This window comes from Anabrus simplex, chromosome 1, assembly GCF_040414725.1.
Source record: "Anabrus simplex isolate iqAnaSimp1 chromosome 1, ASM4041472v1, whole genome shotgun sequence".
NCBI classification, from domain to species: domain Eukaryota; kingdom Metazoa; phylum Arthropoda; class Insecta; order Orthoptera; family Tettigoniidae; genus Anabrus; species Anabrus simplex.
The window spans coordinates 1,596,819,134-1,596,835,007 of NC_090265.1; positions in this window are offsets into that span (position 1 = coordinate 1,596,819,134).

The window sequence follows — 15,874 nt, forward strand, 5'->3', positions numbered from 1 at the left end:
CTTCCGGCCTAGCTATGGCTAGACCACCTAGTTACTCGCTACCACTTTAGGACAGATAGCAGCACCCTTCAGTGTGTATTTATTTGAAGGCCCTCAGCCGGAAGTGGTGTGGATGGAAGGGGATGAGAGACTGTTATGCTTGGGTGCCTCGTACGAGAGGAGACGGGAACATGTGACTGACTGTTATCGAGGGCGTCCGCCCATCAATATGGAGTATTATGTATTTATAATGTGTTATATAAGTGTCCTAAATGTAATAAATGTTGTTATTTAATCAAGTGAGTGAATTACGTACAAAACATGGTCCAATTACCGGGCCGGATTATCTACACCACGAGGATCTCGTGGATGCAGCGTGGCGTGTAGTATGGACGCTTAGTTTCAACAGTCACATGGAAATACTTGGAAGTTCACTTTAATGACATCATCTGGCAGTCCCGGGTTCGATGTTCCAGCACCAGAGGTAAACTAAACTGAGAAGGCAGGTCAGTACCATTCGTTTATGGCTCTCCTTTTCTCCTTGTTATTGTCTTACCCCCTCCATCATGGAATCCTCAACAAGGCAAAAGCTTCTTAAGCAGAGGTCGCGATTTAAAGCGCAACTTACCCGCTCGGAAACTTTCGCTGAGAATTTCATCGCTCAACAACATTCGAATTCGCATGAAATTAAATTACGATACGAAGATGTGAGTGCATTCATTTCGAAGTTTGATGACGTGCAGTCAGAATTAGAATTAGCAGACGATGAAAACGAGCATGCTCATGATCAGGCGCGAGCCGAATTCGAAACCAAATACTACAAGGTAAAGGGCGAAATGAGTAAAATAATAGCGAACCTTGAAGAGGCATCACGCGACACGGTAGATTCAGGAAGAACTCAGGTCAGCAGTGTCGCGAGTTTAAAGTTACCGGCTATTAACATTCCACATTTCGATGGAAAATACGAAAACTGGCTCTCATTCGCAGACATTTTTCAAGTTATGATCCATAACAATCTGCCAGGTGTCCAGAAATTTCACTACTTAGCATCTGTTCTCAAGGGCCCAGCCAGCCAATTAATTCAAAATTTACCCATCACAGAGGCAAATTATGAGGTAGCGTGGAAAATGTTGAAGGACAGATTTGAGAACAAGAAACTAATAGCAGCTACTCATGTTAAGGCACTCTTAACTTTAAAATCAGTCTCCAGTGAAACAGCCACAGAACTGTTAAGGTACTCTAACACTTTTAATAGTCATTTGAATGCACTCAAGGCCCTAGAACTTAACATTCCATTGCATGAAGTTATTTTGACTCAACTGTATGCTCAAGGACTTGATGCTTGTACTAGACGAGACTGGGTGTTATCACAGGCAGACACTCGGCTTTCATCACTTGATGACTTGCTGTCATTTGTTGAGCACAAATGGCAAGCTCTGGAGAACTTTCCTAGTTCACAGCACACTGCACCATCGCACAGACAACAAGCTGACAGAAATAAGCCTAAACCTCAAGGGGATACTCAACCACGCTACACTTACACCACTACCAGTCTCATAAAGTGACCCTGCTGTCACGGTAATCACCCGATATTTAAATGTGAAGGGTTTGCAGCTCTGAGTGTGGAAGATAGACAAAGAAGGGTTAAGGAAATGGACTTATGTTTTAACTATTTGCGTACACAGCATTCTGCCAAACAGTGCAAGTCACGTGGCTGTAAATTATGTAGTAGGAAGCATCACACCTCATTACATAATCCATCAGGTAGAGAGGGAGGTACAGCCCATTAAACTGCATCCAACTCCTCTCACACATACTGCAATACAAGAGATCCTGTAGGGGTTCTGCTGTCCACTTCCATGGTCAAGTTACTAGATTCTAGGGAGCAAATGCAGGTCTGCCGGCCACTTCTTGACAGTGGCAGCCAGGTTAATCTTTGTACTGAAAGTCTAGCATAGCGATTAGGCCTTAAGAAAATGAAGAATCCCATACCAATCAGTGGCATAAATGATTCCATTTCTCAATCAAGGTACAGTGTTCAGTTACAGTAGAATTGCAATCCACTGTAAGTAACTTCACTGTGAGTATGACTTGCTCTGTCTTTCCACGTATCACAGGTAACATGACCAGGAGTTACATTCAGCATGAGCATTGGAACTTGCCCACTGACTTGAAGCTCGCTGACCCCAAGTTCTTCCAGCCAGGTGACATTGAATTGTTAATAGGCGCAGAACATTTCTTTTCATTACTGAAACCTGGGCGCAGAACTCGATCACCAGATTATCCTATTCTTCAAGACACTGAACTAGGATGGATTATTGCTGGACACTACCATCGTAGGGAAGAGAAACATCTTACTCTAACTACATGTTTCTTGAAGTCAGAGGACAGGTTAGACACCCAACTACAACGGTTCTGGGAAATAGAAGAGCTTACGTCACGAGTCATGACAAGAGAAGAGAGAGCCACCGAAAAACACTTTACAGAGAATACTACTAGGGATGCTACAGGTAGATTAATAGTTCGCTTACCCCTCAAGCAGAAACCTGAGGTTCTGGGGAACTCTTTCAAACATGCCATGTCAGGACTAACTCAATTAGAACGGCGTTTCAGCAGGCAGCCCTCACTTAAGCATGATTACTCTAACTTTCTTCACGAATATGAGGCGATGGGGCATATGGTGAAGGTGGATACATCTACTCAGTCAGGGAATGAAGGTGGAAGCTATTATCTACCCCCAACATCCAGTTTTTAAGCTTAGTAGCTCGACTACCAAAACTAGGGTTGTATTTGATGCATCTTCTAAAACTTCCAACAATATTTCATTGAATGATATATTAATGGTTGGAATGAAAATACGATCTTTACTCTATCATTCTAAGATTCAGAATGCATACCTTTACCTTCACCGCAGATATTGCTAAAATGTATTGGCAAGTTATGGTTCATGCAGATGATAGGAAACTTCAGCGGATTATCTGGAGGGAATCACCTAGGGACCCACCCTCTCACTATGAACTGACAACTGTAACATACGGTACAGCATCAGCACCCTACCTAGCTACCAGATGCCTGCAGCAACTTGCAGAAGATGAAGAATCGATGTTCCCCAGAGCAACACAAGTTGTTCGCAGAGATTTTTATGTTGACGATTTATTAAGCGGCTGTGACTATATCCAGGATGCTCTTCAGTTGCAGCCTGAAATTATTAATTTACTAGAGAGTGGAGGATTTCACCTCAGGAAGTGGTGTTCAAACCACCCAGCATTACTAGAAGAGGACAGGGAAACCCAGCTGCCTTTAAGTCTTGATGAAGGCACTAGCGTGAAATCTTTAGGCCTATTATGGCATCCAATTACTGATTATTTATTATTTTCTCATTTGTGGCCATCTGTATTCAGACAATCCCTATCATGCTGACACTCATGTAACTAAACGAAAGGTCTTATCTGTTATTGCAACAATATTTGATCCACTTGGGTTGGTCAGTCCTTTGGTAATTTCTTACAAGATTTGTATGCAGAAACATTGGCTAGTCAATCTGAACTGGGATGACGGACTACCATCTCAACTAGTCAGAGAATGGGAGGAACTTCACTTTAAGCCACAGGCAGTAAGAGAATTTTATATTGAGCGTTTAGTCACATGTAAGGGACCCCCTGTTGATGTACAAATTCATGGTTTTTCTGATGCTTCAGAACAAGCTTATGGAGCTTGTCTTTATGTACGGCCTGTCAACAGATTATTTTCTAAATCCAGAGTAGCACCGGTGAAGAAACTGACACTACCAAGACTTGAACTGTGTGGAGCGCTACTACTTGCCCGACTACTCCACAAGACCCTTCCAGCTTTGTCTCTGCCAGTCAGCAAGTTGTACGTGTGGACGGACTCCACCATTGTCTTAGCCTGGATCGCATCTCCTGCTACTCGCTGGAAAACATTTGTGGCCAACCGATTCTCTTCAATTGAAGAATACTCTCACAAGGCAGAAAGGAGACATGTTCCTACCAGTTGTAATCCAGCAGATTTAATATCCAGAGGTATTGCTCCAGGACAATTACGAGGTACGAACCTGTGGTGGCACGGACCATCCTGGTTAACTGAGCCCACTGAATCATGGCCAGACACAATATCGGCCCATGCAGAAGAGGAACTACCTGAGTCACGAAGCACACTGTAGTTATGTTGATAGGTACAAATTGGGATGAACTTATGCTGAAGTACTCGTCACTGTCCCGACTGACTCGAGTTACTGCATATTGTTGGCGATTTATTCACAATAGTGCCAATCCTCAAGACAAGAGGTTAAGGATATTAAGTGCACAAGAGCTGCAGATGGTCTTGCACTCTTGTGTCAAAATTGCACAACAAGTGTGTTATTCTCAAGAGATAGCCAGTCTCAACTCTAAACACTGCATTTCAAGGAAGAGTAAAATTGCAGGTTTACATCCTTTCTTAGATGATAACGGAATGCTAAGGGTAGGAGGAAGACTAGTAAATTCAAGACTACCTTATGACACTAAGCACCAGCTTATCCTTCCTCCCCAGCATGCTCTCATAAACTTTGTTGTGATGGCAGAACACATTAGGCATTTACATGCAGGTGCTCAATTAGTTATTGCATCATTAAGAGAAAGATTCTGGATTCCCACGGCTAGGGCAGTTGTTCGAAGAGTCATCCACAAGTGCCTCACATGTTTTAGATTCAAGGCGTCAACAGCTGAACAGCTGATGGGACAGTTCCCTGTGACCAGAGTGCAACAGAGTCGCCCATTTCTTAATGTAGGAACTGATTATGCTGGTCCTTTCTTCGACAAGAGGGGAAATGTAAGAAGCAAACAGACAACGAAGAGCTACATTGCATTGTTCATCTGTCTGGCTACCAAGGCTCTTCACCTGGAGGTGGTGAGTGACCTCTCTACTGATGCCTTTATGACAGCCCTCAGGAGATTCATAGCTCGACGTGGAAAATGCTCCATCATCTATAGTGATAATGGGACTAACTTCACTGGTGCCAACAGAAGAATGCAGGATCTCCGGAAACTATTCCTTTCAACCAGCTTTTGTGAAGAGAGAAGGAATTCATTAGCGATGGAAGGCATCACGTGGCACTTTATACCTCCCAGCTCTCCACACTTTGGCGGACTGTGGGAAGCAGCTGTCAAGTCCATGAAGTACCACATGAGAAGAGTTGCGGGTAATGAGCTACTGACATTTGAGGAGCTATGTACCCTTACTGCACAGATAGAAGTCTGCCTTAATTCTCGCCCCCTATCTGCCTTATCTAATGACCCCAGTGACCTTAATTATTTATCACCTGCTCACTTCCTAATTGGTGCCCCCCTTACAACCATTCCTGAGTCTGACATTACTGACCTGCCCATGAACAGATTGTCTTGATGGCAGCGTATCCAGGCAATGCAGCAGCAGTTGTGGAAGAGGCGGTCTGCCGATTACCTGAACTCACTGCAGCAGAGGAAGAAATGGACCTGTCCCAAGGAAAACCTAGCTACTGGAACAGTTGTTCTTCTGAAGGAGGACAATCCTCCTCTCTGTTGGAAGTTGGCTGTGGTGGAGATTGTTCACCCTGGGAAGGATGGACTTGCACGAGTGGCTACCATCAGAACAACCAGTGGTCTTTTTAAACGATCTGTTAACAAGTTAATTCCATTACCTATTGAGAACTAAACAGGATCGTTGTGGCTAAAATATAATGTGTTTCATGTGAATATTTCTTCTTGTTCATTTCAGAGTGTAATTATGGCGTTGTGTGTGTGATTTGAACTGAAAATTATAGTGTGCTTAATTCATACTGCATAATAATGGATGAGGACACAGTCAACCTACTTAGTACCTTCTGTTAACAGTGTGTAACTTAAATATTTTGTTGCTTGTGTTTCTATTTTGCCTATGTTTATATGTATATTTTGTTGAATGATCAACTAATTTTGGTTACTGTACATGAACTCTGTATGTCAGTGCCTGTGTGATATTTGAACTGAACTCTCATGAGGGCATATCAGGCAGTTTAATTCGGTTGAATCATGGTGATTCAACGGTGGGGAGCATGTTCCGGCCTAGCTATGGCTAGACCACCTAGTTACTCGCTACCACTTTAGGACAGATAGCAGCACCCTTCAGTGTGTATTTATTTGAAGGCCCTCAGCCGGAAGTGGTGTGAATGGAAGGGGTTCTTCCCAATATATTTCACTATCTCAGGTCTAATTTAATTATTCCCATGGCTCTATGACAATGGATTTTATTTACTATCCTTAACCATCATCATGTTCCTCCTCGCCAGGAGCTCGATTGTTCGCGACGACAACAGATAGATCTTTAACGTTGAGAAGATTTCCAAAATATTCCTTCCACGTGTCCAGTGATCCCATGGGATCTACTATGAGTTCGTATGATTTTACCCAAAACACTTCCATTTCCTCTTCCCTCTGTTTCTACAAGTAACTCTGTAGCAATGGCGAAATGTTTTATTGCCCTGGAATCTGCCCGGCACGGACGTTTTAGATGACACGTTCGCGGTCACCTTAGTGCCTACTCTTCTTACTCTCTAGAAAGGTTTCTCTGCCGCTCGACCTTGTTTCACTCTGTTTCATCCATCTACATACCTGGCATGTGCATCAGTCCTCGCTTGGAGCCATTGTCCTCTTACGCCTTCTCTTTACATTTAGAAGTTGTCCTCACTTCATCATTCCACCAAGACGTTCGCTTTTTACATCTTTATGCACAGTTGTTTCTAGTCATTTCCTTGCTGTTTTTACTACAGCATCCCTGTATGTCAACTATTCCCTTTCTACATCCTGAACCTGTTTACTGTCTATTGTTTGGAACTTTTCACTAATCACATCCATGCATTTCTGTCTAATTTCCTTTTCCTAGAGATTCTCTGTCGGATCCTGTGGTGTAATCCTGCGTATTACTCGGAGGACCCAGATTCAGTTCTCGGCCAGATCAGGGACTTTTACCAGGATCGGTGGGCTGGTTCGAAGCCCGTCAGCCGTGGTATAATACTTGAGAAATTATTTGGCGGTGGGATGGCTGCATCGGTCAAGAATAATGGCCGACGGAATTCATCGAACAGACCACACGACACCTCGTAATCTGCAGGCCTTCGTCATTAGCAGTGGTCACTCGGTAGGCCAACGCCCTACGGGGATGTTGCGGTATGGGGTTTGTTTTGGAGATTCGTCTGCAGACAGATATCACTTTCTCTATAATAGGCCTTGACATACAGTACTTAGTTCACTACAGATCGAATAATGGTCTGAATCATCGACAATTTCCCGGAATAGTAATTACACATTCCTCAAGAGATTTCCTGAATTCAAAGTCAATTATGTTATTATCTATTATGGATCTGGCGTTGCCTGTCTTCCCAAGTGTAGCGGTGAATACTCCTATTCTTGAAAAATGTATTCGTAACCTGTAATCCCACACGTGCAACGAAGTCCAATAAATGCTTTCCATTCCTATTGGCTTCGATATCTTCCCCACATTTAGCCATCAACTTTTCATATCTTTCAGTTCTAATTTCTATTTATCGCATTGAAATTGCTCATTATCAGCCTCTCCTTGCTATTGACCCTGACTACGATATCACTCAGTGCTTCATAAAACTTGCCAACACCGTCTTCACCTCATATGGTGATCAGATTGCGAAAATTATAGTCCCAATTCCTTCAAACGCTGAGCCTAACAGAAACTGTTTTGCGTGCACAGTATTGCTGATTAATAATCCTGCAACACATTCTGCCCTTGTCTTTATAACACCTGTTTAGAACACTTTATAATCTCCTCTCCCTCCCTCGTTATCTCCTCTTACCCGAATATCATCAGTTCCTAACAAATCTAGAAACATCCTCGTTGCTAACTCAGCTAGTACTACTTAAAAATGGATGTGTGTGTGTGTGTGGGTGTGTGTGTGTGTGGTCCACACCGCAAAATCATCCCATAAAGGGCACGAACGTTGTCGGAGGACAAGAAAATAAGGGCTTCTATCATCCGTAACTTCGGTTTTTATTGAAGGGTCGCTTCCATTGGACCAATTTTGAAATTTTAAGCACTCTCTAATGAAATTTCGTATGTCTTTTTTTAGTGCCAGGATATCCCAGGACGGGTTCGGCTCGCCAGGTGCAGGTCTTTCTATTTGACTCCCGTAGGCGACCTGCGCGTCGTAATGAGGATGAAATTATGAAAAAGACAACACATACACCCAGCCCCCGTGCCATTAGAATTAACCAATTAAGGTTAAAATCCCGACCCGGCCGGGAATCGAACCCGGGACTCTCTGAACCGAAGGCCAGTACGCTGACCGTTCAGCCAACGAGTCGGACAGCATGCTCTAATAAAAACTGGTGACCTACTTTAGTGCTGATAAAGTATACATTTGTTCTAAATTTATGAAAACTTATACGTATTGAATATGCCGACATAAGGAGAATCATTTTCAGTTTAATGAAAGCAATAGTGAATCGGTACAGACCTTTGAAACGTGGATATATCGTAAATATTCAAGATCGCAAGGGCATACCAAGTCACCTGGGAGGGCGTGATAGCCGAATGTCATTTTCTGTGACTTATAACAAATATTCCTGTGTTCGAATTCCGACTTACGTACGTGTCATTTATGAGATGAAAAGTTGCGTCCCTGTAGTTCGGATTCCACTTAAAACAGGTGGTCGCGTAAATATGATCACGATATCAACAGTCATGCAAAACTACAAGCTTGGTAACTTTTGAACCTCGTGGTTTGGTTTGTACTCATCCAATAATTCGGCTGATAACCTTGAATTCACAGGAGGCCTAGATAACGTACCTCTCTATTTTGAAGCTTTTAATAATCAAAACTGCGCTCTGTGGATCATTAGTAGTGTGTAGGCCCCAAGATCGTGGGTCTAACAACAACAACAACGTTACTGCGTTTTGACAAGATTTCACGGCCCAAGATTTGTAACTCTGCATAGTTAATTCATTTGGTTCGGGTACCTGGTGTTTGTGTCCATCCTAATGCATTTCTCTTCATCTACAAAAAATACATCAACACTACCAACCACCACAGAAATATGCAGTAGCCCTTAAAAATGGACCAGATCCAAAACAAGTGCCAGGCCCAGTAATTCGGGAAGACGGCCAGGAAGAAGAATAGGACGGATAAGATAACACAAAGCATCCCGGCGTCGGAAATGTATGTGTCAGATAGGATATGTGGTCAAGAACATGTTCCCATTAATAACGGGAGTGAAATATACGTTAGTAATTTTAAAGGATTGTACTGATTGTGATTTTAATCATAAACAAGTAACAACCTCTACTCTGTTGAAGCTTCACACTTGAAGGGAGGGCTGAATTCAGTTGCAAAATCGGTTAGTTATTTTGCTCTCTTTCCAAGCCAATGGGTACGATCCCCTAACATTAATGTCACTACAGAGGGACTAAACGATACCTCCATTATGTTTCCCGCATGAAAAATTCCAATATCCGGATCTCTCTTGAAGTTTGAGGTAATTGTAAAGGTTTTAAACTATTATTATTATTATTATTATTATTATTATTATTATTATTATTATTATTATTATTATTATTATTATTATTATTATTATTATTGTTACGGAGTTTTCCGTGGTAGGTAGAGGTGAAAGAAGGTGCGGGTGTGAATAGGTCTCCAGCTACGAAAGCAAAATTAATTTAAAATTTAACAAGGTTATATTTTCTTTTTAAAAACAAAGAAATAACAAGCATGACAGGTACAAAGTAGCAAATCAAAAAGGGTAGTTAACAAGGTTATATTTTCTTTTTAAAAACAAAGAAATAACAAGCATGACAGGTACAAAGTAGCAAATCAAAAAGGGTAGTTACAATATTTACAGGAGTTGGGCTTCGTGCCCTGATTTTACACTGCTTGGGCAATCAGCTCAGTTTTACCCCAAACACGAGTTTTAACAGAGGGGCAGAAAACCCCATTCATACCTAGGAGCCCTTGCTCCAAATTACACAGAAAAGCCTCCACGAGGCATACAACACTCATTTTCAAAAGAGCCACTCGCTCTCAAAATTTAAGCCTCTCCCAGGCCACACCAAACTCCACCTTCAAGTTGTCCTCACTGGACATAGACACAGGGGTAAAATACCCAACCTACTGAGGTCTATTAAATAAAAATGGGCAATTACATGACCTCTAAAATAACAATTTGAGAGGAGGCGATCTTGCACTCCTAATACACTTGTTTTTAAAAACCTAATCTGGCTCTAGGCCACTAATGCAAGGGCTAATCCCATACTACCGAGGTGACTTTAGAAAAGAGCAATTTGTTTTACATTAACGAAGAATAGGTTGAGAAAATAAGTTCACCTCAAGACAATGTGAGTGGGAGCTCGAGAGGGTTAGCACTCTCTATCCCAATATGCAGCTTAAAAGAGAATAGAAGAAAAGATCGTTACATTTTAGGAAAAGGTTACATGGAGGAACGCTTCGCACCCGCCCCGAGAGTTAAACTGCTGAGCTAGCAAAGAAAGAATTTATTAATCGGCCATTACCTTATTGATGACCGCTGCCGAGGAAAGAGGCGCTTCCCGCCTCCTGCTATGTACTTTATACACTGAAAGATGGAACAGAAGTGGCCCGTAGACCCTAAAATCAGCAGTTTAAATACTCTCGCAGAAGGTTCTAGGCGTTAGGGGAATGAAAACACCCTCCCGCGATGATTTTATTGGTAGATCAATAAACCCCCTACACAATACTAAGAAGAAACACATAATTGGTGGAAAATTAATTCAAGAAATTCGGGATAGGCTAGATTTAAAACAAGGGGAAAGAAGGGGTTAATATTGCCAACTTAACCAAAGACTGAAAAAATTTTAGCAAAGAACAAACATTTGAAATAAAAATTTCTCCAACAAAATAGTTCTTTGACTCCGCACTAGGTTGCACTATTGTTGATCTTCAGTAGTGTCCTCTAGAAGAGAAAGTTCACACTTCTTACTTCAAGTGAAACAAAACCACATCAAAAATGACACAGTTCAAAAACTCAAAATTTTCCACGTGGTGACATCTTCTGAGAAAGTAGAGAATTAATAGCGTAGATAAAGTTCAGACTTCCTCCAGCAGAGGAGTTTCAACTGGCGCAAATTTTAAATTAGCGGAGTGGAGGTGTACCGCCCGGTACAGACCTCCCCCCCCAAAAGTTCCTCCCGGGGTGACACATGAAATTGTTTGAAAACAAGGTCCAAGTTTTGATGTAGATATGGAGATTAATTGCCAAAATAATTTATAAGATTTTCTTTATTTGGTTTGATTCAGTTTCAAAATTTTGTTGTTGCAGATGAAGAATAGTTTTTAAGTTTGTAGAAGTAGAATTCTGAGGATAAACTTTTAATACTTAAAAGTGATGAAAAATTTTGCAATGTCCACCAAATATTGCTGTTGAATTCCCGAGTGTAGTCATTGCTTATCGTAACTGTCCATGTAGTTGAGGTTGATGAAGTTGGATGGCCAGACCGGCCGTTGCAGCTTGCGTCCAAAGGAGGCCGCTCGGACCCTCCAAGTACCCTGAGATACCGCTCGCCCGCACTATGAGGGGAGCAGAGGTGTTGAAACACGCCGCGCCCGCGGTGAACATATACAGGCTGCGGGCAAGTAGCAGGTCGTGCGCCGCACATCAGCCTTGGCCGGGAGGAGAGCTCCGGCTCGCCGTGCACATGTCGTCCTCGCTGGGGCCGAGGGGGCCCTTCCTCAAACCCAGTTGCGGCGCGGCGCCGCGCGGCTGCGGGGGCACTGAAACATTAAAGCTAGGCGGCAGAATTGTGTTGGACCATCATGTTTCTTTTGAGGGCACAGGCATGTAGAGAGATTGAGGGGCCAGCGGCGTGCAGATATCCATGGCATTTCATCTAAGCCAGCCACTGTGTGTAGTGGAGCAGGAGACGGGAGCGTGGTAATGGCCGTGGCAAGGACAGGATGGCAGTTTAACAAATCGGGGGAGGTTTCACAGAAATGCTTACATATAAAATAAAATAGAAGGAGCAGAATGCCTTAAGAGTGGAACTCAAAAAAAAAATATAACCTTCATATTCCTATCAAATTATATGAAGCAAGTTGACACAAAATTTACACCGGTTTCACCTGGGACAGGTGAACCCTAAATATCCTCTCGGTGGCTGGATTGCTTACTAACAATGTAACCGGCGTAAGAAAATCGAGAATGATGCATGGCCCATGAAATCTGGGGGCAAGCTTGCCCGCGGGAACAAAATTCTTGACCATCACCTGGTCACCTACCTTCAAAGTGGTGGGTCTCCGCCCACGATCATACTTTTCCCTAACCTTTTCATGAGATACCTTAAGATTGGCTTTAGCCTTCTTCCAAAGATCTTTAATATTATCCGGATCTATTGTCTCGGGTAGAATGTCACTCAGAGACCAAAGGTTAGAGAGCGGCGTGTTGGGAACAAACTTGAACATCAAGGAAGCTGGAGTGAACTTATGAGATTCATGAACCGCCGAATTCAAAGCAAAAGCTAACCAATGCAGGGACGTGTCCCACCTGGAATGATCTTCATGATGATAGGCAATAAGTGCGGACCTGAGATTACGATTAACCCGTTCAGCCAGAGATGGTTGAGGGTAATAAGCAGAAGTAGTTACATGAGAGATGGATAAGTCAAAACAGAATTTACGAAATAAGTTAGATGTAAAAGCCTTAGCATTATCAGATACAATATATTTGCACGGACCAAAAGAAGCAAAAATAGAATTTAAGCAAGTAATGGTAGACTGAGCGGTAGCCAGCTTAGTCGGAAATAACCAAGAAAATCTGGTAAAACCATCTACACACACAAGGATGAACTTGTTGGCATTACCCTTTGACTGGGGGAATGGTACTACATAATCAATATACAGGCGTTCCATGGGGCGCGACGCTTGCTGAGAAGACAAGAGGCCTACCTTGGTGGACATGGTCGGTTTACTAAGCAAACAGGATTTACAAGCCTTTACTAATTCACGGATTTCACCGTCCATACCTTTCCAAATGAACATTTCACGAATCTTTTCACGAGTTTTAAAGATACCAAGATGCCCTCCTAATGGGGTCTCATGATAATACTTGAAGATCATAGGTACAAGAACCGCTGGAACAACAACTTTCATCATCTTATCATGCCTCGAAGGGCAACATAGAACACCATTCCTCAGAACATAAGGGACAACACGTTCCCCAGAAGAAAGGGTTTCCATTATCGGAGCCAGCGTCGGATCTTCACGTTGGTATTTCTCGATATCCCTAAAGAGCATGGGAGCATCTGTTAGGATGGCATTAACCTTAGATAGTATGGACTCGGAAGGTGATGAACTGTCGACCGGTTCGTGGGTCTCGACGTCGTTAGAAAACATACGACTGAGTCCATCAGCAACAACATTTTCGGTACCTCTGATATGTCTAACATCAAACTGGAAGGCAGAAATACGGATGGCCCAGCGGGCTATACGACCAGTACGACGCGGCCTACCTAAGACCCAGCTTAAGGCTTGATTATCTCTCTCCAGGTCGAATTTGACATGTTCCAGATAGAGACGGAACTTCTCTAAGGCGAATAAGACTGCCAAACCTTCGAGCTCATAAATGGAATACTTGGCTTCTTGAGCCGACAATGTCCTAGACGCATAGGCGATGGGGCGCCTCCCTAGTTCAGTCTCTTGAAGAAGGACTGCAGCTACCGCTGACGACGATGCGTCGGTTTGGACAATGAATTTCTTCGAGAAATCAGGCATAGCAAGTACAGGGGCATTACAAAGAGCTAATTTAAGGTCTTCAAAAGCGGCTTGTTGAGAAGGTCCCCACTCGAATTTGATGCCTTTCCTACGAAGAAGGTTTAAGGGCGCCGCTCTATTAGCGAAGTTAGGAATAAACTTCCTGAAGAAATTCACCATACCAATGAACCTGGCGATACCTTTAATGTCCTTGGGAGGTTTAAAATCACGGATGGCCTGTGTTCTAGAATGATCGACTGCTACACCATCCGGTGACACAATATGCCCTAGGAAAGACATAGAGGGCTTAGCAAAGTCAACCTTGGACAACTTAACAGTTAACCCAGCCTTACGAAGGCGATCGAGAACTTCTCGCAGATGATCTAGATGTTCTTCAAAAGTCTCTGAAAATACGACGACATCGTCCAAGTAGTGATATAAGTACTCAAATTTGATGTCGGAGAAGACCCTATCTAGTAGCCTAGTGAGTACAGCTGCTCCCGTGGGGAGCCCGAAAGGCACGCGGTTGTATTCGTATAAATTCCAGTCCGTGGCAAACGCTGTAAGATGTTTAGACTCTTCGGCAAGGGGAATTTGATTATAGGCCTGATTCAAGTCCAAGATAGTAAAGAACTTGGCCTTACGAAACCATGAAAAACAAGAATGAAGGTCGGGAAGGGGCACTGATTGTAACACCACCTTCCGATTGAGAGCCCTGTAATCAATGACAGGCCTGAAGCCTCCTTGGGGTTTCGGGACTAAAAAAATAGGCGAAGAATACGCTGACTTAGAGGGCCTAATAATACCGTCCTTCAACATCTGATCGATGATTTCTTTTAGAGCCTTCATTTTAGGTGGAGATAGCCTATAAGGTGGAAAACGGACAGGAATCGAATCCGTGACCTCAATTTTGTATTCGATCAGGTCAGTAACACCAAGAGTATCAGAGAACACCTCGGGAAACGACTGACACAATTTGCGAATACTATCAGCCTGCTCCTCAGGTAGATGTCTAAAGTCTAACAACATCTCATCCTGGGTAGGCGAAATAGAAGAACATGATGCAGAATTACACTTTAATAGAGGGATATTACAATTAGAGGCAAATTTGAAAGTGCAAGACCTACTCTGAAGATCGAGCACAAGACCAGTGTGAGAAATAAAGTCCGCTCCCAATATAATGGGGCAAGACAAATGCTTGGCCACAAACAATTTAACTTTCCATGTGAATTGAAAAATTCGAATTTTGACATATAAGGAACCGAGAATTTCTAATGGAGAGGAATTAGCCGAAACGTATTGGATCGCCGACAAACAATAGTTAGGAAGCTTACAAACAGATTTCAATTTTGAATACCAATCAGCCGAAATAATAGAACAAACACTACCTGAATCTAAGAGAGCTGTTATAGGCTCGTTATTTAACTCAATTTTGAGAAAGGGGACCGGTGCGGGGGAATCCGCCGCAATCCTAAGACACTCTTTGGGACCTTCAAAAGATGAATTTGAAAATTGCTCGTTCCCTGAATTTACAACCTGTTTACCCGGGGCTGAGTCTCGGGAAGATGGATTAGTCGACTCAGCCGAAGCCACTAGTCACTTTTTATTATTGGCATAGGTGGAATTTGCACCAGAAGTTGAGCAGGAGGGGGTGCTATTCGAATTGGGACAATTCTTGGCGATATGTGAGAAAGCCCCACATTTAAAACAGCCTTGTGATGACCCGGCTCCATTCCTTGTCCCACTTGACTTGATCAGTGGACACTTGTTGCGCAGATGGTCAGGCGACCCGCAAGCATAACATTTACGGGGATTGACTGGTCGGCGAGGTGGAGGCCGAGTATTACTAAAGGAAGGCGGGGGTTCTTTCGCGACACGCAAAGAATCGGCGTATCTAACTCCTTCCGCTGAGACGGCCAATGCTTCAAGTTCAGAGAAAGTTTGCGGGCATGCCGCGAAACACAAATATGACCTGTAGGGTGGTGAAATCCCTTCCACAATAGCTTGTACAATCTGATCCTCAGGGAAATGAAGAGCAAACACCCTAGTATAAAACTTAATGTCCTGTATGAAATCAGCCAAGTTTTCATCCAAGCGTTGTACACGGTAATAGTACTTCTGAATAAGGGAGGACCT